Source organism: Camelus bactrianus, chromosome 19, assembly GCF_048773025.1.
Source record: "Camelus bactrianus isolate YW-2024 breed Bactrian camel chromosome 19, ASM4877302v1, whole genome shotgun sequence".
NCBI lineage: Eukaryota > Metazoa > Chordata > Mammalia > Artiodactyla > Camelidae > Camelus > Camelus bactrianus.
In genome coordinates this window covers 34734905-34756933 of record NC_133557.1, presented here as the reverse complement: position 1 = coordinate 34756933, position 22029 = coordinate 34734905, and the positions used below count along the sequence as shown (strand labels likewise).

At 54.6% G+C, this 22029-nt stretch overlaps 1 long non-coding RNA gene across 1 annotated transcript; it reads right to left on the bottom strand.

The window, feature by feature from the left end:
- Positions 1 to 18095: 18095 nt before the first annotated feature.
- On the bottom strand, positions 18096 to 20825 carry LOC141574089 (uncharacterized). Its single transcript, XR_012500753.1, has 2 exons — positions 18640 to 20825; positions 18096 to 18366 (listed from the first exon to the last, which is right to left on the bottom strand). It is a non-coding gene; the product is annotated as an uncharacterized LOC141574089 (long non-coding RNA).
- Between the last annotated feature and the right edge of the window lie 1204 nt (positions 20826 to 22029).

Below are 22029 nucleotides of genomic sequence, written 5' to 3'. Positions count from 1 at the left end.
GGTGATCTGCTCATCTTTCCCCTGATACCTGCTGATAACAGGGGCCTCAGGAGCCTGTCGCTGATAAGGTCATGAAGATCCAGCACAGCCTTCCGGCTCTCGGTGGTTTTCCAAGTGACCGCTGGCTGTGACCACGCCAGTGCCTTCGTGTAAATGGGAGGCGAGGAGGCAGCACTGTGTCTTTCCGAATTGCCACCGGAGGACTAACTCGTCTCAAACATCGGGAGGCTGTGCTGTGCACTGCAAATGTGATGTCTCAGTGTGACCTTGGCTCTTTGCTGTGTCGGAGAACAGACCCTTTATGGGCTCCAGATGGAAAGTGTAAAGTTAATAACCCCTTGTAGACTAACCCCATATGTTTTCCACGCACTGCAGGGACGTACTTTGTTCGAAGTGTCATTTATTTTGATGAAATTAACACATAAATGATGACAGATTGCTGTTTCCAAATTTTGCGCTACACATAGCAAAAAAAATGTAATATAGACATTAAAAGCCTGAAAGAAGAGGTGAGTTTTCCAGATGGTGAGTTGGAATCACAAACCTCTTGTAAGTGTGTGTGGGTGTGTATGCGTCTGTGCATGTGTGTATGTGTGTATGCGCACGTGTGTGTATATGCATATATGCATGTGTGCATGTGTGTTCACATGTGTATGTGTGCGTGTGTGTATGTATGTTTGCATGTGTGTATGTGCACACGTGTGTATATGAATGTATGTGTGTGCATGTGCACGTGTGTGCGTGTGTTTGCATGTGTGCATTGTGTGCACATCTGTGCGGGTGTGTGTTGTGTGTGCATTGTGTATGTGTGCATTGTGCACATGTGTGCGTGTGTGTATTTTGTGTGTGTTTGCATGTGTGTGTGTGTGTATGCACGTGTGTGTGTCCTACCTGTGTTTGGCAGAAGCCTCTCTCATGCCCCCGAATAAATAAACAGGAAAGTCACTGTTCAGAGCTGCCAACCATTGGCGTATCTGTGTTACTTAGGACGAGGTTTGACGACATGCAACAGGGGCTGAAACTAGAAAGACACTCATTTCTCTCAGACGTAAAATCCAGATTCTGCCCCATGAACTCCCTCCAGCCCCTGCTGCTCTCACTGCGCAGCCTAAGCGTTGGCCCGGCCTTCAGGATCCCCGACGGCAACACCGCGTCCCCTCTAGGCCGGAGGCGGCCGCACCCCTCGGCCACCCCTCGAGGTCACAGGGCAGCGCCTGGCCCCAGGGGAGGCTGGGGGACGGCGCCTCCCACACGCGCAGCCGGGCCCGCTGGGAGCTGGGGCGTGTGCGTGTGGACAGGAGGCGGTGCGTGTCTGGGAATGACGGCCCTGCCGCAGGCCCTTAGGGTGGCCGCTAGCGCGGTCAGCACGGCTGATTCCAGTGAGGACTCTCCGGGCTTCTTAAGTCAGAGGCAGGAACTTCCTCCAGCCCTTGGCTTGCTTATTTGAGGGTGAATTAAAATCTGAGGTCAACTCTAACTGTAATGTTGAATGAAGACCTTTTGGAACATGAAAAATCAGCCTGGCAGCACCGGACAGGATTCTGCAAAGGATCGTTTTTCCCTTAGTTAGAAAGCAGTTGTTTATCGGAAGGCCACGCCTTCTCCTCCTGGGAGTCCCACGCCCAGTGACTTATCCAAGTGGGGACGTAAAGGCCCTGCGCCCTCAGCCCCCAGGGCCAGCGCTGAAGGGTCAGCCACCTCAGAGCTCCCCGGGGCTCAGCTGAGGATTTCTGGGAGCTGCCTCACAGGCCGTTTGTGCCAACCATGCCCCGTCCCCCTGCCCCTCCGCGAGCACCACAGTCAACCTGCACTCAGGGTGTCCAGCTCTGAGGCTTCTTCCCGACATGGAGCCCACCTGGTGACCATCCTGGGTCACTGTCCTGGCTCACGCCTTGCACTCGTCGGCTGTCTCCATACTGTGCTTCTCCGCCTGCCTGCAGCCCCATGTCGGTCAGCGAGCATCTCTGCTTCCTGAGGGAGGAGGCTCAGCTCAGCAGTGCCCCCCATCCTGGGGATCCCCTCAGTCCTCCAGGACCACCCTTGTGCAAGCAGATGCCCTTGGGTGGTTCCAGGCTTTAGGGAGAACACGCCGTAACAGGGCAGCGGGGACAGCGGGAACGCGGGTACCGTCTCTGCTCTGCCGCATCCGCGTGCAAAGCTGGCTGGCTCTATTGCAAGGGTGATGACCCCTGCTCCAGGGGGTTCCTGGATTAAATAAACTAGTGCGGTTCAAACCAGCAGCTCCCTGCTCACTCCTGTGTACCCCGGGCTAAGGTGGACGGTACGTGCCCGGATGGTCAAGAAGCGTTGGCTTTCTTGTTAAGCATTGGCTTTCTTACTGAGCCTCGCGAGTTTCAGGGGCCCCTCAGCGGGGATGTTCAACGCAGCCTCGCCTCCCTGGGGCCTCTCATTCTCCTGGCAGTGCCAGCCTTTCCCTCTGGTGCGCAGGCCCTCCGCCTCTAGTTTCTGTGATAGCTTTTGACCTTGTGCGGCTGCCCCGGCCTGAATCTTCCTTCCACCTTTTCCTCCGGCCCCAGAAATTCTTCTCAGCTCAGAAAAGCATGGAGACTTGACGTGCTCGCTGTCAGAACAGCAACCAAGCCCCGGATGGCGCACCGTCTGCTCAGCTGGCCTGAGAACAGCGGGTGGCGGCAGGGGTTCCGCGGGCGGTCTCCTTGCCTGGGAGCATTGCCATCGTCTGGAAACTGGTCAGAACTGTGACTCCAGGGCCCCCAGCCCAGATTTCCGGAATCAGTCTGTGAGGGCAGGACTCAGCAAACCATCATGCCGGCCCTCGGGAGGAGCCCGGCGAAGTCTGAGAGTCACCGCCAAGAGGCCTCTCTGGGGACCCCCACGTGTGGAAGTGAGCGTTCGCACCTTAACACAAGAGGGTTTCCGATGTTGGCTTATGCCTTCGGGGAAAGCAACTACACGTTCGTGAAAATTTAAACACAAATAAATGTTAGACGTGGCGCATCTTTTCCCACCAGTCCTCAGTACTCCAGGAAAAAAAAGGCTGTTAAACTTTTAAGCCACGTGACCTGGAAAAGCCTGCAGCTGCTGACGGTGGCTCTGACCACACTGCAGGCAATAAAGGCTGCTGACCTGTCTCTGTTTGCTTTCTGCTCAAGATAAACATTTATCACTGGGCCTATTGATTAACACCAGATCACTTCCCTCCTGCTCCACAAAGGGAGCAGGCTCCCCCGGGAACGCAAACCTCTGTGGGGCTCCAGGGAGCCCAAGCATGGCCGAAGGTGTGGGGCCCTCTCCCCGCGGGGAGGCCAGTCGCCGTGCTCCCGGGCCCCGTCGAGGGTTCGCGGGCGCTCTGCCCGGGCAGCCAGTCAGGCAGCCAGCTGGGTGCTGCCCAGCAAGACGCGGGGCCGGGTCAGCTGCCCGGTGCGCAGCTCTGCTCCAGCTGCCTGCGGGGCTCGTGCCCTGGAAAACAGGCTGCAGAGGAACCGCCCGTCTTTTTGCAGTTTTCTTGATTTTTTGTTTTTGTTTTTCCAGTTTTTGCCAAAGATGGGAAATTCGGCAGTGCTAGGGAAAAAAAAAGCATTGGCTTGATTTGCAAGTGACAGCAGGCATATTAAAGAATCGATACGGCCTGTGAATGTTTTGATGTTCGAGGCTGCCTCAGTTCCAGTGTAGAAGTGGGTGGTATAAATGGGTGAATGCGTGTTTATTCACATCGACTCTTCCTCTGATCTTTTGTTTTGTGGATAACCATTCCTGCCGCTAATAACGTGATGTTTGAATCTATACAACCAGTGAATTGAATTATATTTTTAATCATTATTATGCACCCTGAGAAGAGTTTTTTTTTTATTAAACATGGTTTAAAGAGGGCACTTCGCGGTTAGTGACATGCTGTGGCTAACCTGTCCCCCTATTCTCCAAGCAAGTTGTTGTGACGCTACATTGAACAGTTTCTTATTCGCCGTCCATTCTGGTTCTGGAGAGAAGCTTGATTATGTCTGTTGATTATGTCTGTCCTTCAGGGAGCTGCTGTGGACGCAAGGCTTTGGGGCTGTACCTGTGGGTCCAGGGGCAGCCAGGAGGGGACATTAGCATCACTGGCTGCAATTGCAATTTCTTCAAGTTTTTCTGCAGATATTTTCTGGTGTAAAAACTTGAAAGTCACCCTTTTTAAAACCTGAGCAAAGGCCTTCCCCCTCTGCTTTTCATTGTGAGCTAATTACAGCTTCCCGTGCAGTCGTAAGAAGTAACACACAGATTCTCTGCACCTTTCAGCCAAAAGTAGTGTCTTGTAAAATTAGAAACTATCGCAACAGGATGTTGACACTGACAGCGCGGGGACAGAACGCGTTTTCATCACGTCACAAGGATCCCTCCTGCTTCGCTTTATAGCCAAACCGTGTCTTTCCCATTCTCCCCTCTCCTTCACTCTGGCAACCACGCATCTGCTCACCATTTCTGTAATTCTGTCATCTCAGGCATGTTATATACCCGGGACCGCACGGCATGCAGTCTTTGGAGATGGAATTTTTTTCCCTTCAGTGTGAGTCTCTGGAATTCACACAGACCATTGCATCTCATCGATAGTTTTTTTCCTTTTTATTGCTGAGTAGTATTCCACGGGTCCCATGGTACAGATAGACCCCGTTTCATTCGACAGCTCACTTACTGAAGGGCTTCTGGGTTGTTCTGTTCTAGGCTGTTGTAAATAAAACTGTCATAAATATTTCTGCAGGGATTTCTGTGTGAACGTGAGTCCCCATTCCTCTGGGATAAATGTCCAGAAGTACAATGCTGAGTCATACGACAGTGACGTGTTTAGCCTTTAAAGAAACCGCTGAATTGTTTTCCAGAGAGACCCCAGCCTACCGCCTTCCCGCCGGAAACCTAACAGCCACTCGGCTCTGCGCATCCTGCCGGTCCTGGCGGTGTTGCTTCTCCATTGTGCTTTGAAATTGCGTTTCTCTCATGGCTAGTGATTCCCCTGGTCCTGATTGCAGTCCATGTGCATGTCTGCGAGCTATGCGGTCTCTGCTGTGAAATCTCTCTTCGTGCCCATGTTCTAGTAGGATGGCTTGTGTTTACTGTTGAGTTTTCCGAGCCCTTTGCACATTCCACACTCAGTCCTCTGGACAGTAGTCTGCAAGCATGTTCTCCCCGTCTGCAGTTTGCTGTGTCGTCCCTTTAACAGGGTCTTGCACGAAGTGAAAGTTTTTAATTTTGACAAAGTCCAAGTTGAACATCTTTCCTTGTGTGGATTGTGCTTTTAGTCTAAGAAATCGTTGCCTCGTCCTAAATCCCTGAGACTTTCTCCCATGTTTTCTTCTGAACGTTTTATAGTTTCACATTTTCACTTAAGCCCATAATCCATTTTGAGTTAATTTTTGTCTAAGGTTTGAGCCTCAGGTCAAGGTTCATATCCTGCCGTATGGATGTCCAATTACTTTAGTACCATTCGTCGAAATGGCTCTTTCCTCCGTGGAATGACCTTGCAGCTTTGCCAAAACTCCTTGGGGCGGGAGGAGGGTGCAGCTTCGTGGCAGAGCGCATGCTTAGTGTGCACGAGGTCCTGGGTTCAATCCCCAGTACCTCCTCTAAAGATAGATGAACCTAATTACATCTCCCCCGGCCAAAATAAAATAATTAAGTAATACCATAATAAATTAATTAAACAAATACATTTTTAAAAAGCTCCTTGGAGCATGTTTCTGTGGGTCTACGTGGCTCTCACCTCCGTTCTGCGGGCTGCGGTGCCCGTCCTCGCCAACCCCACGCCACCGTGGTTACTGCAGCTACTGTAAGTCTTGAAGTGGGACGACCCGGTCGCTCCCGCCTTCTTCCTCCTTTACACCGTCGCTTAAGCTATTTTGATCCCCTCGCCTTTCCGCGTGCATTTTAGATACTCCTGCTCGCGACTCCAGGAAGCCTTGCCGGAATTCTGTTAGGAGTTTCCCGGAAGCTCCAAGTCGCTCTGGGGAGAAAGGATGCCGTTTCCATGCTCGGTCTGCCCATCCACGGACACGTGTGTGTGCTCCACACACATAGGTCTTACTGGCTTCTTTACTCAGTCAGGCCGTGGCCAGCATGGACGGCCTGTATACGTTTGTTAGATTTGCACCTGAGTGTCTCCCTTTTTCTGTACAATTGTGAGCAGTGTGGTGTTTTAGTTCTGGTCTCCAGGAGCTCACTGCTAGTATGTAGACATACAATTAATTTCTGTGCACTTATCTTTTATCCTACAAACTTGCTGAAGGCACTTTTTAGCTCTAGGAGAAACTTCGTAGATTCCTTGGGATTTTCTAGGGAGATAATCACGTCACCTACAACGGAGACAGTTGTATTTCTCTCCTTCTGATCCGTATGCCTTTTATGTGCTTTCCTAGGCGCCCTGTACGTGTTACATGCAGCGCTAGGTGAGGGGTGAGCGTGAACGGCCCTGTCTTGCTCCCCGTCTTAGGGGAAAACCTGCTCTTCTACCACTAAGCAGAACGTCAGACGGAGATTTCTGCAAATGGTCTTAATCAAGTTGAGGGTGTGCTTGGCGATGCCTTTTATTCTGAGACTTTTTGTCATGAACGGGTGTTGGATTTTGTCAAGCATATTTTCAATGTAGATTTATATGATCATGTGATTTTTCTTCGTTGGCCTATTAATATGGTGAATTACCCCGATTTTCAAGTCTTGAACCAGCCTCTCATCTCTGGAATAAACTCCATGTGGTCATGGCATAGAACTCTTTTTACGTATCACTGGATTCTGTTTGCTAATATTTTGTTAAGAAGTTTGTCTATGTTCATGAAGGACACTGGTCTCTAGTTTTCTTTTTAAAATGTCTTTGCCCAGTTTCAGTATCAGGATGATACTAGCTTCATAAAATGAATTAGGAAGCAGTTCCCGTCCTCTGCTTTCTGGAAGAGAGCATGTGGAACCGGCATTAACTTCTCTTTACGTGTTTGCTCTAACCTAGGGACCTCTTTGGTGGGGAGTTATTAAACTACAAATTCAGTTTTTTAAATTGAATTTTAAAAGTGCCATCAGTGACAACGGGTCATCTTCTGGTTACAGCGCCAGGTCCCCGTCATGCGTATACGTACGTGCGTTTTCATATTTCAAATTCAATTTGCTTCATAGTTACAGGGCTATTAAAATGATCTATTTTATATTAGTGAATTGTAGTTTGTGCTTTTCAGGAAACTCGTCTGTTTTGTTCAATTTGTCACCTCTGCGTGTGCCGGGTTGTTTGCGGGGTCCTGTGTCCTTCCGTGCTCGCCCGCGGGCTCCACGCTGACAGCGTGTGTTCCGTCCCCGGTCTCGGGCGTCTGTGCCTCTCGCTTTTCCTATCATCAGTGTTGCAAAAGGCTTAGCAGGTCTATTGATCTTTTCAAAGAATACACTCTTTTTTCATTGATTTCCTCCACTTTCTGTTTTCAGTGTCATTGGTTTCCTATCTTTTTTATTCCCTTTCTCCCGTTTGCTTTGGACTCCTTTCCTCTTCTTTCTCTGGGTCCTGGAGGTAAACGCTTGTCTCATTGGCTCAGGACTAACCCTTCCCTCAAGTGTACAACTGATGCTATACATGCCCCTCGCAGGACGGCTTTGGCTGATACCACGAGCACTGATGTCTTGAATATCCATTTGTGTTCAGTTCAGTTTTCTGACCTGGGAATTCCTCGTCCACCCGTGCATTACTTAGGAGTGTGTTGTTCAGTTTCCAGACATTTGAAGACTTTCCTGCTATCTCTCTGTTATTGATTTTTGCTCTTATCCCACTGAGTCCAGAGGACACACTTTTCAGTTCTTATAAAATTTTTGAGATTTGTTTTATGACACAGGATATTATCAAAATAGATACGTGTCTCGTGAGCAGTTGAAGATCATGTGCCTTCTGCCCTCGGTCGAGGGCTCTGTAAATGTCAGAGAGACCCTGTGACTGACAGTGTTGGCCGGCCCGTATCCTTCTCTGGGTCAGTCTAGCTGAAGGCTTGTTAGTTTTGTTCATCTTCACTAGAACCGACTTTGGATTCTGTTTCTTTTCTCTGTTTCTTCTCCCTTCTCTATTTCATTTATCTCCACTACAACCTTGATTCTTTCCTTCCTTCCGATTGCTGTGGACTTAGTTCGCTATTCTTTGGATCATTGATTTGAGAACTTGCTCCTTTTTTAATAGAGGCAAGCACTGACAATTTTCAATTTTTGCCAGACCATTCAAGAGTTTAAGAAAAAAATCCAGGGTGACGGACAGATAGGTTCCAGCCTGGAGTCTGAGATTCCATGTCTCCCTTACAGCCTGGTTTCTCTAAATACGCAGGCCAAGAGTGCATTTCAGCTGCTGAAGCAGGAAGTAAGTCATGCCCAAGCTTTTCTTATAATTAACTCTAAATTTGAATAAAATAGAGTAGCCAGAAGGGGAAGTTCTGTTTCTGTTACATGCTTCCGAGGTTGGCCTGCTGAACACGGCCTCCCACGAGGATGGCGACATCTCCTGTGGGCAGGGGGCATCCTACTTGGTCTTGGGTTTCCATCCTCTTCCACATCCTCCGTGTCTCTCCTGTCCTTCTCTTTCCAGCACCTACTGTTCATCCATTATTTCTCTGTTCATGCAGACGTTCATTCATTCATAAATTTGCTCACTCGTTCACTGAACCAAACTTCTGAAGCGCCTACGACAAGCAGGTCCTGCTGTGTGAAGACATGCGAAATCACCTGAATCTTGACCTTGACATCATCGTCCAGGAGTGTCCCACGTGCCCACCTGTCAGGAGCCAGTCCCGGGCGCACGGGCCCCCTGCCCTTGACACGTGACTTGCACCTCAGCATCAGCCCCCACTGCAGGCATGACACTAAAAGAGTCTTCAGTTTTTAAAAAATGAACCAGAACACGTTTAAGTGGATGTAGACTCCTTCAGAATAGTCAGTTTGCAAGGATCAATGCTTCCTTTACTGATGCTTAAAATGGTTTAGGAATTTGGAGCTCAAATTCCCCATCAAGCCCCTGCCCTCTCCCCTTGGCCCACCCCAGGGGTCACCTGCCAAAGGATCTAAACACACAGGAGGTTTCACCATCGCTCTCCCTGAAGGAATTCCCTGGAGCCTCTGGGGCAGGCTGGACGCTCGGAGGTGTGACCACCACAGGAGTCGCTACCAGGCAAACACAGCAGGGATCTGGGGGACCGATACCAGCTTCTGCCCCTTGGAAGGATGCTTCTGCAGCGTGTTCTGCACAGTCACTCAAAACTCGCCAGCTGATGTCAATCCTAACTGCTCGCAATGAGCATTTATCAATAGCATCCCCATACAGCTGCACGCGTGCACATGCGTGCATATTGACTAGAAGAATTGTCTCAGTGAGCACTCGGGTCTTGGGGCACAGAGCTGGTGCGGGACTAACTTTTGTCTTGTGGGAAACGAGATTACCTGGATTTCAGTCTCAATTCTGCACCTGGCTCTGTGACCTTGGGCAAGTTACTTAACCTCTCTGTGAAGTGGGGCTGATGACAACACACACCTTCGGCTTTAGTGTGAGGGTCATGGGAGCAAAGACACGACAGGGGCTTAGAACCCTGGCACAGGGAAGACATCTTCTAATGGTGTCACCACCATCGTCATTGCTCCAACGCATTTTGTTGTTTTGAAATCTGTGCCATATTTATGCATTGCATCTTTCAAAAAACACAGAACTTGAAAACTTAGGGTAGTTTTCAGACAAAAAACATCCAGGAGTCATGGTTTGCGTTTTGTCCAAGGGTGCCATAGGATGCTGTATATATGCCCTTAACTCCATGAAGAATTTAAGAAAGGCAACTGTATGTATTTGAGATCATTAAACAACACAAAGGAGAAGCCTTGGGGAATGCACCGAGAGCTGGCTTTCTTCCTTCAGCCTCCTCAGACTTACATAAGTTTCACTCCATATAATCATTGCTTTCTGGTTTGGCTGCTGGAGGGTCTTGCTTGGCTGCGGTCCCTGTGTCCTAAGGAACTCAGGCAACAGTGATCTCAGCTGTCTGCAAGCCTTTGTAAGGGAAAACCAATTCTTTATCAGCTGAAAAAAAAGAGTCATTCTGTAAAATTATGTGCTAACATTGCAGTCGGGTGGGTGATCGTATTGAGGGGGACCTGTCACCATATCACCTTCATCTGAAAAAAAAGTCAAAGTTTAGGAACAACGGGGAAGTATGTGGAGTGCCCGACCCCCCCAGCCAATGCCACCAACAGAGCGCAGCGGCCCTTGCTTGGGGCTGGGGTGGGACGTCACACCCCACGCCCACCCCCCGGGGCAGCAGCTGTGTCTGGGGGCCACCAACTCGGAGCAGCATTCAAGCAGAAAGACCTCACAGGCGTTTTTGTTATGTTTTTTTTCCTTTTAACTGGGGACCCGGCAGAGCGCCATATTTAAATATCAAACATTGGTCGTCATTTTAGCGGCACTGCTGGTTTGGGTGACACGTCTTTCCTAGGCAGCTAATTGCTTGAGTACCTGCAGGCTGATATACCCTCTGTAGACATCCATGCTGTCCTCTTTTTATAACTTTATTTCATTTTCTGTTCATTTCTGATGTTGACTCAAAGGGCCTTTATCACCTCGCGCTGATAATCTGTGCTTTATGGCCGCTGGTGTGATTGGGAGCAGTTGAAGCCGCGTGCAAGAACACACACATATAAATATTTGAACAGGAAAAAGAAAGTCTGTCTGACGGAGGCCAAGAAGAAGCGTGTTTCAGCGAAGGAAGCCGCTAGGGGGACCTGGACTCTGAGGCAGGACCAGGCAAGGTCGCCCTGCCCCGTCCCGCCTGCCCGCTGTGCACAAGGGCCGCAGCCGGCTCCAGGCCCCCGGCACGGGGTCCGCCAGGAGCCACGCCGCTGGGCCTGTGACGCCATGCTGGCGGCGTCTTCGAGGACGGGGTCACTGAACGCTCCCTCTGCGCAGAATGGATCGGCTCTGCAGGGGGTTAAAGAGCTGAGAGGTCTGAAGTCACTTATTTACCGGGTGGTGTGTTTGGTCACCAAACCTCGCTGCGTGTCCAAAGAACAGGATGCTGCGTGTCTCCCTTTCCCACTCTTGTGCGGGGACCCCCCGCTTTTCCCGCAGCTGGGGAGGAGCTGAAGATGAGGGCAGAGCTCACTCGACTAAGAAAGTAAGAGCCAAACTGGAGGCAAACAGCAGCCGGTCTGGCCGGCATAGCTGGAGCTGTCCCCGGTCGTCCCTGACAGCGGGCGACTCGAACCACCTGTGTTTGCTCACCCGCTCTCCCCGATCTGCGAGAAAATGGCCCGGCTGGTCACATGGCAGCCAGATAGGCCAGGCACCATGGGGACACAAAAGCGGAGCTTTTAGCAGAGTTAATCATTAACGGGCCCCTCTTTGTCCGGCCGGAGTGCTGACCGCGCTTTGACAGCCTGTGTTTGCCATCGGGCGGCCGAGGCCCCGCCAGGTACTAATGAGTCGCGGCTGCCCTTGCGGTGCCCGCCGGCCTGAGCCCGCCCCGCCCCCCACACAGCCCCTGGGCTCGTCCCCGCACACCCCGCGAGGCCTGCGTGCTTCTGCCAGCCAGGCTGGGAGAGGTGTGATCAGAAAAGCCCGTCACCCCCCTGCACCGTGTGTGATCTTAGCCACAAAGCTAAACTGAGTATGTTTTTTGTTTGTTTCAACGTGGGCCAGGGATGGACTGTTTCGGTCTAACAGCAAGGGGCGTTGGATTCCCACAACTTAGCCTAGAGACCCACTCCTGGGTCGAGTCTGATATTTCCATCTTGGCAATGAAAATGCAAGTGTCCCTGACGGCTTTTTTTTTTTAATGGAAAATCCCATCTTAGCCAACTTAAAACTAAATAGCTAATGTGTCAGAAAGCTGGAGGCAGGGAAAATGCAAGCCAGGTGGCGACCCCGTGTCACCTGTCCTTTCCCCTGAGTCTGTGAAGCTGCCCCCTCCCCCGCCCCCAGGAACGAGGTGTCTTTTGCCTGCAGCTTGCCAAAAGTGGTCTCTGGGTTTGTGCAGTCACGTCGCTGCCAGCCCTCCCGAAAACGTGACATAAACCGTGAATGTTCCATTGTCCTTTATAACAATTGAAAACAGCAAATAAAAAGTACATCTTTGAAGCCTGGCTTACAAAGGAACAGAGGTTTTTTTTTAAGTTTGGGGTCATTTCAGAGCAGAGCGTAGGAACAGAGCACATTTTCAGTCTTGCTGACGTGATCGGGTACGGAGACGCTGGCAGCCCAGAGGTCAGCCTCGAGCCCGGGGCAGCCGGCGTTCCCACGTGTCCCCTCGGCAGTCCGAATGCCTTTAAAGCTTTTATCCAATTGATCTTCACAACACCTAGGCACACAGGACCATCGACAAATTTTATTGCCGTCTTTTTTTTCCCTCACAGATGAGGAAGTGAGAGTTGATGGGCTTGGCCTTGTCACCCTGGAAATGCAGCAGCAGACAGGTGATCAGTGGTTAGACTCCCGGGAGGACTAGACTGGGCCGCCGCGTCCGAGGACACGTCACTGCTCGATTTCACACGCTGCATCCGCGCCGGGGGCCTGGCTTTATCCTTAAGGAAACTGCCTGGCCTCTCTCCAGCTTCTTGGCCACCTACTGTGTGCTCCAGAGTGCTTGGCTCTGGGGAAGTAAAAATGGAGACAGTAAGGTTCCAGCCGGCAAGAAGAGCCACGCACTGCAGATAACCCAGCACCAGAGGCAGACGTGGGCAGTGCTGAACCGCCCGGGCCGAAGGCCCACGTCCTTCCACCTGGCTGAGCTTTGCCCCAGATCTGAGAACGCCCCACCAGGAGGGAAACCGGGCACTTTCAGAACGCCTGGACGTTAGAATGTGGCAAGCATCCAATCCAAACAGTGTTATCAGCTTTAACATAATGCGCAGGGGCTGTGGGACAATCAGCCTTTACTTCTCAAAATGCTCTTCGCACGGGGAGCGTGACCACATCCCACACCCCAAGGTGCCCGTCCATCGCCGGCTGCTCGGCCACGGGCTCATGTGAGAGGCTGGAGGAGACACCGCTCCCCCAGGTGCAGCGGGTCCAGACGCCGTCTCTGGCTTTGGGAGGGGCGAAGCCGTGGGCCAAGCACGCGTTCCATCAAGTGTACCTCAGCCCGTGGAGGGGGCACACGAGGAAAGTATTCTGTGACTGTGGAGGCAGAATCCTCTGAATTAGCGCTGAAGATTTAACCAGAAATTAAACGGCATTTGGGGAAGATGATGGAGATCCAAAGGTGTCTTGACAACGCTGTATTGATATTAACTGATCCTGACATCCTCCTGTAGTTGTTAAAGACAGCGGAGTCGAGAGAGAAAGACAGATCCATGTTGTGCGCTGTCTTGTCTCCTGCGAGGAGCGGGTGGCGGGAAGACAGAAGACTTAGTTTACCCCTAGATGCAGCCCCAAAATCAAGAATCTGGGTGCAGATGGCTTATTTGGAACGAGATTCCGGGAAACAGGGGGAGGGGAAGGAAGGGAGGGGAGGGAGGGCAGCCCATGTCGGGTGGAGGCGGCCGTGTCACTGCTGAGAGGCTGGGGCCTGACCCTGCAGGGTGCCCACGGGGGAAGGGAGCTGGGGCCTTCATTGGCCCCTGGGGGTGCAAGTTCTCTGGCGCTCTCAGCACCCCACATATGAGGGAACACACTCCTCTGTTCAGCAAACACCCCTGTACAGACAAAGCACTGCTATGTAGGGAGCGTCTGCAGGGGACCTCTGCGGGGCCGGGGCTGTGGGCAGGGCACCCCAGGGACCTCTGCGGGGCCGGGGCTGTGGGCAGGGCACCCCAGGGACCTCTGCGGGGCCGGGGCTGTGGGCAGGGCACCCCAGGGACCTCGGCGGGGCCGGGACTGTGGGCAGAGCAGCTGCAGCTGGGACAGAATTTGCTGAGCAGAAGTGGAGGGAAGAGGAAGGAGGGTGGCAGCTGGGCCCACTGAGATCAGCACAGCTCACCAGCTGAGCCCTAGCGATGGAGCCCCTTCAGCTGAGGGCGATGAGTGCTGCGTCTTAGGGGAGCCCCGTCCTCTCGGGTGCCCTCTGCTCACGTGCAAGCAGACTCGAGCGTGGAGAGGCAAACTCCGGACGACCTGGAGGCCACAGCTGCCCGAGGAGTTCACTTTAAAAGCCCAAGGTCCGCTCTGGGAGGGTGCCCTGCGAAGGGTCTGCATGTGTCTCCCCTTTGGGGCTCACTTCCCAGGGCTTGGGGAGCCCGCTTGGTTGGCTGCGGCCCAACAGGAATGAAGAGCCAGGAGGTGCAGGAAGCACAGAGCGTGTTAGAGTCCTGATGCCGCTCTCTCTGCACGGAGTCACTCCTCTCCACTGCGTTCAGTGAAGCCAAGCCCCTGGCAGCAGCGCACTCCTCACCTCAGGGGTTCTCAGAGGCCGGTCCCTGGGCATCACACGAGCCTCGCCGGGGAGCGTGTTAGAAGTGCAGACTCCCAGCCCTGCCCAGCACCCGCTGGCCCAGCAGCCCTGGCAGGGGGCCCAGGGCATCTGTGCTTTAGCTCACCCACTGGGAGATTCCGAGGTGGGCGAGAATGTAAGGTCCACCGAGGGGGCGCTGCGCCTGGAGACCCTGCTCTGACACCCTCTGCCCCCTCCTGCACGCCCCCAGTTCTATGCTTGGTATATTTTTTTCCCTGCAAATTCCTCAGTTTAAATGATATTCAAAGTCACAATATCAAGTTCATTACAGCTTTCTAGAAGAGAGGTTATCCTGCTTGCACTGAACACATCCCAAATCAAAAACTAGGCAAATAAAAACAAAAGCCACATGGAAAGAGGAACCACATCCCGCTGGGACACACAGGTGCTGGGGAGGCCCCGTGTCCGACTCTGGCAGCGAGACGGCTTTTGAAAGGCTGGTTCCCCCTGTCTGTTTGTCCCGGGAGAGTATTTTCTTCCCTGTATCCTCTTGGGACCAATCTTGAGCACAAGAGGAGAGTCGTCAAGAAAAGCAGGTGGAATTCAAGCAGATTCAGGGATGCGCTCAGCTCAGGTAAGGAGGGGAGGGAGGCCAGACGTGTGACTGCCTCAGACACGGGTTTACAGAGGTGAGCGGGGTGGAGGGCGCCCCATGGAGACCCTGTGTCCTTGGAAAGCTCGACAGGGGAGACTCAGGGTTACTGAGAGTCAAAACTGTTCATATTTGCAGAGCTCTCAGTGGTGCCGAGAATGACTCTGCAAACTAGACCCTTAATTCTCAGAGCCCCTGGCGCTCCGTGCCGCAGAGGAGCATCACCTCCACCCGACCGACCCAGACAGCAGGACTCCCGGGGGTGCCGACCACTCCCGACACGCAGCCGCCACGGGGCGGGCCTCGGGGCCGCAGGACGGGTGGACGGCCCGGCCCCACGAGAGCGCGCCCTGCGGCCCTGGCCCAGCTTCTCCCGCGGTCGGTGCGCGCGTGCCAGCGCCCCGCAGCGTGGGCTGGCGGACTCCCGGGAGTGGGGCTGAGAACTCGACCGTGTTTCAGAAAGCGACGCTCTCTCCACGAACACGGGAACCTGTACTGGTTGTTTTTCTCGTCTGTTCTGCAGAAGAGAAGCTGCTCTTTGACCAAGCGGGAGGGTGTCCCAGGCAAGGCGCCTGGAGGCGTCTGCAAACCAAAGAGGACTAGCGGGTCGCTGGCCACACGGGGGGAGTCACAGCCTCGGCCGCTCGCTGGCGGGAGTCCTGGTTTTGCAGGCAGGTGACACTGGCAGGGGACCCTGGGAGGACCTACAGGAAACACCTGCCAGCTGAGGGCCCCCGCCGCTCCCCTCCCCTGGCTGTTCCCTCAGCTGCAGGGATCGGCCAATGGCGAGGCCCCGCGGCCTTGCCCGTCCTCAGCGCGGGGGCTCGGCGCAGTGCTGACTCCTCGGATGGGCGCCTCGCCCTCTTGGTCGCGGCAGCTGCCTTCCCCACGTGGCCCCTTGTCCTCACTGGGAACGTGGGCGGTGTGTGTGGGGACAGGAGACGGCCGAGCTGCCCGGGCGCACCTGCCTCAGACGGTGTTTACAGACCTCCTCGTCCCCGACCTCTCTGGGCACCAGGAGCCCTCTGTGTGCTCAGCAGACGTTTTGCCAAAGCTGTTTTCACAGAGGAAGCTTTTTTCTTTCCTTTTTTTCTGTATCGAGGACCCCACACAGCTGTCTAGTGGGCTGCTTGCCACTAAGAACCCGTTTCCTCCGCAAACAAGAGCCTGCAACTCTCATAGCCCCGGACCAGATCCCCTCCGTCAGTGCCCTTCCCTGGCCTCGTCACTTGCGGAACGTGTCCCCGGGACGCTCCCAGAGCACGTTTCTCCCAGTGCGGGGGCTCTGCCTTCCCCTCCACACAGTGATCCTGGAGCCTGAAAGAGGCATCCTGGCTGTCGAAGAAAACCAAGAGGAGCCCTAGGGAACGCGGCTCTCCCCCTGCAGCCTCCGCCCCTCCCTGTACTGGTCTTTTCTACCCGCAGGCCCTCTGCCCACCTCTAAGACCTGTGTGCAAATGTTTCCTCTGTGACCAGAGAGGTCAGCGATGCACGAGGGCACGGGGTACTGGGAGAGGGGCTTTGTCAGGGAAGAGGTCGGGAAGGACACAGAGACGATGCTGACAGACCCAAGCCCACAGCGCCTCCTACACCAACCTCAGGAGGGCCACCATTCCCCTCCTGCGTGGTGGACAAGCCTTCCCCCCGCCCCCGGGAGCCCTGCTCCCTCTCTCCTGCACGAGGCATCGCACTCACCCTGGGCCCTGACTCCCCTCTTGGGGGCAGTCGGCCCAGGAGGCTGGGCTGTAGGTTGGGCTGGACATCGTACTCAGCCCAGGGGAGATTTCTTCTACTTTCATGGACGCTGTCATTGGCCTATTTGCAAAGGGCGGAATCAGAAAACTATGGACGAGATGACAGGGCTCCATTCTCAAGCCTGGAAAGCCGCCTTCCAGCCCCGCTCCACAAGCGGGGTGAGTGTGGCTGCTTTGGGATACAGTGGACAGAGCGTGACTGTCGCTGCCTCCCTTTGACCTGGTGAAATGGACAGGGCGCTGGACTTGGAAGGAAGGCGCCTGGTCTGAGCTCCGGCTCTGCCGGTGGCCAGTGTCTTGGGGAGGTCGCTGACCTCTTCTCTTCACTCAAAAATTACAGGCGTAACGACGCCAGCGCCGCCCATGCCACCCACGCGTCTTAGCGAGTCTTCCCAACAAGCTGGGAGGGCAGAGTCGAGGGCCCAGATGTGGAAGCCAGGGGCACCCGTGGGGCAGAGGGACACAGGGGTCCGCCGCTCCCCGGGGGCCCTGCTGTAGCCACGCCAGGGAAACGGGGACCCACCTGAGGCAGGCTCAGTGCTGCCGCCCTCAACGTGCTCCACCCATCGGAGGAGGAGGCACACTCGGGGCCTGGGCTTTGAGCTCTCTCAGACCCGGCCTCCCTCTGGCTCCGTCGCGCCTTGTTGCCCCTCCAGCTCGGCCCCTCCACGCATCCACCTCTTCCGCCGGCTCCTCTCGGCCACAGCGCCACCCCCCGAGGCTCTGGGCCCGGGGCAAGCGCCTCCTCGGTTCTGCGGGGGCTCGCGCCGTGTCCCCTGGGTTCTCCCGGGAATTACATTCTCCAGACTCCTCTCCTGTGTTGCTCTGGGTTGGAGTCGCCCAGGGAGGAATCTGCACGAGGTTTGAGCGGCAGAAGCAAAGCGGTGGCCGTCAGGGGCCAGATGCACAGACCCGGCAACGGACGGGGCGGGAGGACCTGGTGGGGCTCGGCTTGCCCTGGTTCTCGGGCTCCGTGTCCAGCTCATCGTCCGGATGCTCGGCCCTGCTGACCAAGGGCCAAGCTGGATTCTCCGAGTGATACCTCCATGGAGGAGCCAGCTTCCCCGGTCTTTGCCCAAACTCCTCCATACCCATCCTTCTCCTGTGGCGGTTCCCGCTTGTCTTTTCAGATTGACTGGCTGGTGAGGCGTCTCAGACCTTCCACCTCCCAGCTCCAAATCTTCCCTCCCCCAGCTACTCCCAGATGCATGAAAAGCCCAGCTCTGACTGTGATCCCCCCTCCGCTGCACTCCTGCTGCACGCTGCACGCTGGTTCCCGTCCATGCAACGTCCCTGAGGCGGTCTCCCCTCTGCCCTCCCAGGACAACGAAACAGGGAGAGTAAAGAACATCACAAGACACCATGGGGGCAAAAGAATTTATTCTGCACCATTTTAATAACAGAAAGCTTCATCTTGGGTTTTCCATCACTCCATTTTTCAAGATGCAGGAGTCCCTTCACGAGACCAGCAGAGACCCCTCTTACCACCTTCCTTTCTGAAACCTTTGGGGCGTCCATCAGGACAAAACAGAACTGAGGGCGAGAGCCGGAAGTCAGGAACTTTCCCAGCAGAGAGTCACGATTTCCGACACCCGTGCGGCTCTCCAGAAACTTCCGGTGATGCTGCAAAATTCTAAAGCGACAATTAACGAAAGTCACTCTCGACGCAAAGGGCTGGGGAAGGAGCGGCCGGCTGGGATGAAGAAACAGGAGCTGCAGAACCAGATGATGCAGAGGACGCCTCCCCAGGGAGGCCGGGAGGCCAGGAGGAGGTTATGAGGGGAGATAGCGTGGATCCTCGGGAAGTGCTGCTGGAAGGCACGCCAGGGTCTGTGTGGCCGGACCTGCAGTGGCTGTGAAGAGTGCCAGGTGACAGGTGGGCTCCAGCCCTCCTGGGCCACCTTACCTGGTGCAAGGGGAGGGCCTGCCGAGGGGCCTGGAGGAGCAGGGATCGGCAAACAGGAAGGAATTAAAATGCCTACCAGCCCTGGAGATAAGCCTTTTATAGGGGCAGGCTGAGCAAGATTTTTTTTTAGAGTTTGCCCCAGAAGAACAAAGAAGTCATTCTATTCCTTTGTTACGCGGTGGGGTGGGGTGGGGGTGGGGGCAGAGGGAGTAAACTCTCTCTACTCCAAGCTTTCAGGAAGCCAAGGCAGCCTTTGAAATTCCCATTTTGAATTTAACAGCCAACTTCTGTATCTGAGTGGTGTGACAGCTGGGGCGACCCAGGAACCCCAAAGTGGTGGATGGGGCTGATCCACAAGCCCCCTGGCAGGGACAGTGTGAGTGATGCTGACAGCAGAGGCCCAAACAGGGCTCAGCACCGGGAAGGGAGCCCCAGGCCCGGGGATGGCACAGCCGGAGCGTGGAAGGGAAGACGGCATTTTGAGGAAACAGCGTTCGGTTTGCTCAGCACATCCAGGAGAGAGGAGGGACATGAGACAGATTTAGGAGTCAGGGTCCACGTGGTGAGGGACTCACGGGTCACGCTAAGGAGGGCAGTCTTGGTCCCAAGGGCACTGGCTCCATCCAGGGACGCCGGCCCCGGCATGCTTCATGTGATCGGGCCTATCTTGGGCCAGGTTTGCTCAGAAGTCATACTGCAGCTGTCTCATCCCCAAGTTGTAAAGCCCTAAATTGTACCTGAACATCTCAAGGCTCAAAATATCACTCCTTTTTGGAATTAGCTTGGAGGCAGAGGTCCAGTCCTCAGCCGTTTCTGGAGCAGAGTGGACAGGGCGGGCAGAGCCGAGGGGCTGGGAGCCCCGGCCCAGCCACAGAAGGTGACGCTCCAAACCCACTGCCGCACAGGATGCTGGCCTGCACCAGCACCCTAGAGCGAGCCAGGGCTCGTCCGAGAATGCAGCTCTGGTGAGGAGGGGGACATCTCAGGACCTATGACCACGCAAGCCCACCGCAGTCTCCTGGAGCTGGGCCTCCCGACCACTCACCCAGCGCGATGGTAGCTGAGGCCAGGCGGGACCTGTGAGGGTTCCAGACCCGGGGAGCAGGATGCAGGATGCTCTGGGCACGTGTGACCCAGTACCACCAGCACTGCCTTGCAGAAGCTCCACAGAAGCACCATCGCCACACACCATATGCCCTGCCTTTCAGAGCCAAACTCCCGCCAGGCCGCTGTGCCAGGTTTCCAGGGCCCCGGCCGTCCACGGGGGCAGCACTGCACCATGGGCATGGGGCCCACCCCTTGCCAGGTGGAGAGTGTGTCCCTGGGGCAAAGCAGACAGTGCCCTTCGGTCTCAAATCGAGAGGAGCCCTTTGTTCCAAGCGCAAGTCTTGTGTTTTGCCTGCCCAGGTAGCAGGGAGGGGAGAGTGAGGGTCCGGAGGAAGAGGATAGAGAACCAAGCTGTTTCTGCCCTGGCTTACCGCAGACACTGGGCATCTTTCGTCAGAATTGGATTAACGGGGCTACATCACATGATCCCACCTAAAGCAGGATTTTAAAAAATCACTTCTGAAGCCACAGTACAGAGAGAAGCTCTACACAAATAGATAAAATCTGTTTTAGGAGGGTGGGAATTAGGTTTATACGTTTGTTTATTTTGTTACTGGCGGCGCTGGAGACGGAACCCCGGACCCCCTGCCTGCCAGGCGTGTGCTCTGCCACTGAGCTACGCCCTCCCGGCAAAATCTTACAATAAAGTAAAATAATAAAAAAAATTTTGGAAAGGCTAGTTGAGATACCAGCTTTGCATGGCACGTGGACAAGCAGACAGGCCCGGGCCTTGATACCACACGGAGCCCCGGGGGATCCGGCACCCAGCAGGCACAGAGCAGTGTCCGGCTGTGCTCTCCATGGTGGGGCGCTGGGCCCGCCGACGGGGTCCAGGTCCTCACCCCAGCTGCACCCCCCACCCCTCGGCCACCAAAGGCCACCCAAACACATTTTCATCTGGATTTTTTAAAAAAGAAGAAAGGAAAGAAAAGAAGTCGGGAAAGAGGGAAGGAAAAAGAAAGAGACAGAGAAAGAGAAAAGAAGGAAGGAAAGAGAAAGAGGGAAAGAAAGAAAGAAAGAAAGAAAGAAAGAAAGAAAGAAAGAAAGAAAGAAAGAAAGAAAGAAAGAAAGAAAGAAAGAGAAAGGGGGGGGGAGGGAGGAAGGAAGAAGAGAGAGAGGGAGGGAGGGAGGAAGGAAGATGGGCCGTGGGGTCATTTTCTCTCCGAGCAGGAGAGAAGGGAGCGAGGGAGTAGCAGGGAAACCGGAGGAGTCAGACTGGCGGCAGCGGCAAAGAAAGCTGGGTGTATGAAGGGGTGTTTGGTGACTGCGGAGCCCCGTACCTAAGGTCAGCTGGTGGCTGCCTGCTTCCTGAAGCTTGGGAGAGGTGGCGGGGGGCTGTGACCATGGCCCAGCCGCGGTCAGTACACCTGGCCTGTGGGCTGCTCTGTGACGGAGGGTCCTGTGGGTCCCCAGTCCTGTATGTGATGGAGGCTCAAGGCCCCTAAGGACTGAAAGGCACTTTGAGAGCAGTAATTCCTCGTTGCTGAATTTGTACAGCCACCAGGCATGGATCAGAACTGAAACTGCTGCCTGCCTTGCAGGTTGGGACGTTAAGAACTTCCCTGAGGTGGCACGGGCAGCTGATGATAAAACAAGAATAGCCCCGGCCCTCCCCTGACCTGCCTTTGCAGCACAACCACCGGGGAGGAAGCCCTCGTTGACAAGGAGCCCGTGGTCTATCGACTCAATTTGCCTGCAGGCTGGAGCGCTCGGGAATGTCTGTCAAACAAGCAGAGCCGCGCGCGGCCCAAAGAGCTGCTCCGCGTCTGAGATGCGGGGTCTTCCCTGCTGTCGCTGGCGGCCGCCCAGGCGGGCTCTGGGTGCCACTGGCCACCTGCCCCTCGGCTTTTGCTCTGCTCCTGTTTACCTGTTCTGTCAAGAAGCGGGCAGTGTGTCTGTGCCTCTCGGGGCATTAATAAAGACGAGAGGGGTCGTGGCGCCCAAACAGAGTTTTCAGACCCTCACGGTCTCCCTGGCTGCGGGGCTGCGCGCAGACACACAGACCCACTGATGCGGGAACTATGATCTCCATCCGGCCATTGTCATTGTAACGCCTATTCAGCGGCCCCTTTGTAAGTTCCTGGAGGGCAGGGACCGTGTCTTGGGCTGCTTTTCATGAATTCATGCCTTTCTGCTCCCATTCACTGATCCTACAAACGTTTATTGAGTCCAGCCCTCACTGCGCCTGCCACAGCGCTGGGGACATCACATCCTGGGTGTCCTCAGCAGTGCGGCCTTGCCCTGGAGGCCAGCCCCCCTCCCGTCCAGCCTTCCAGGTAAGGA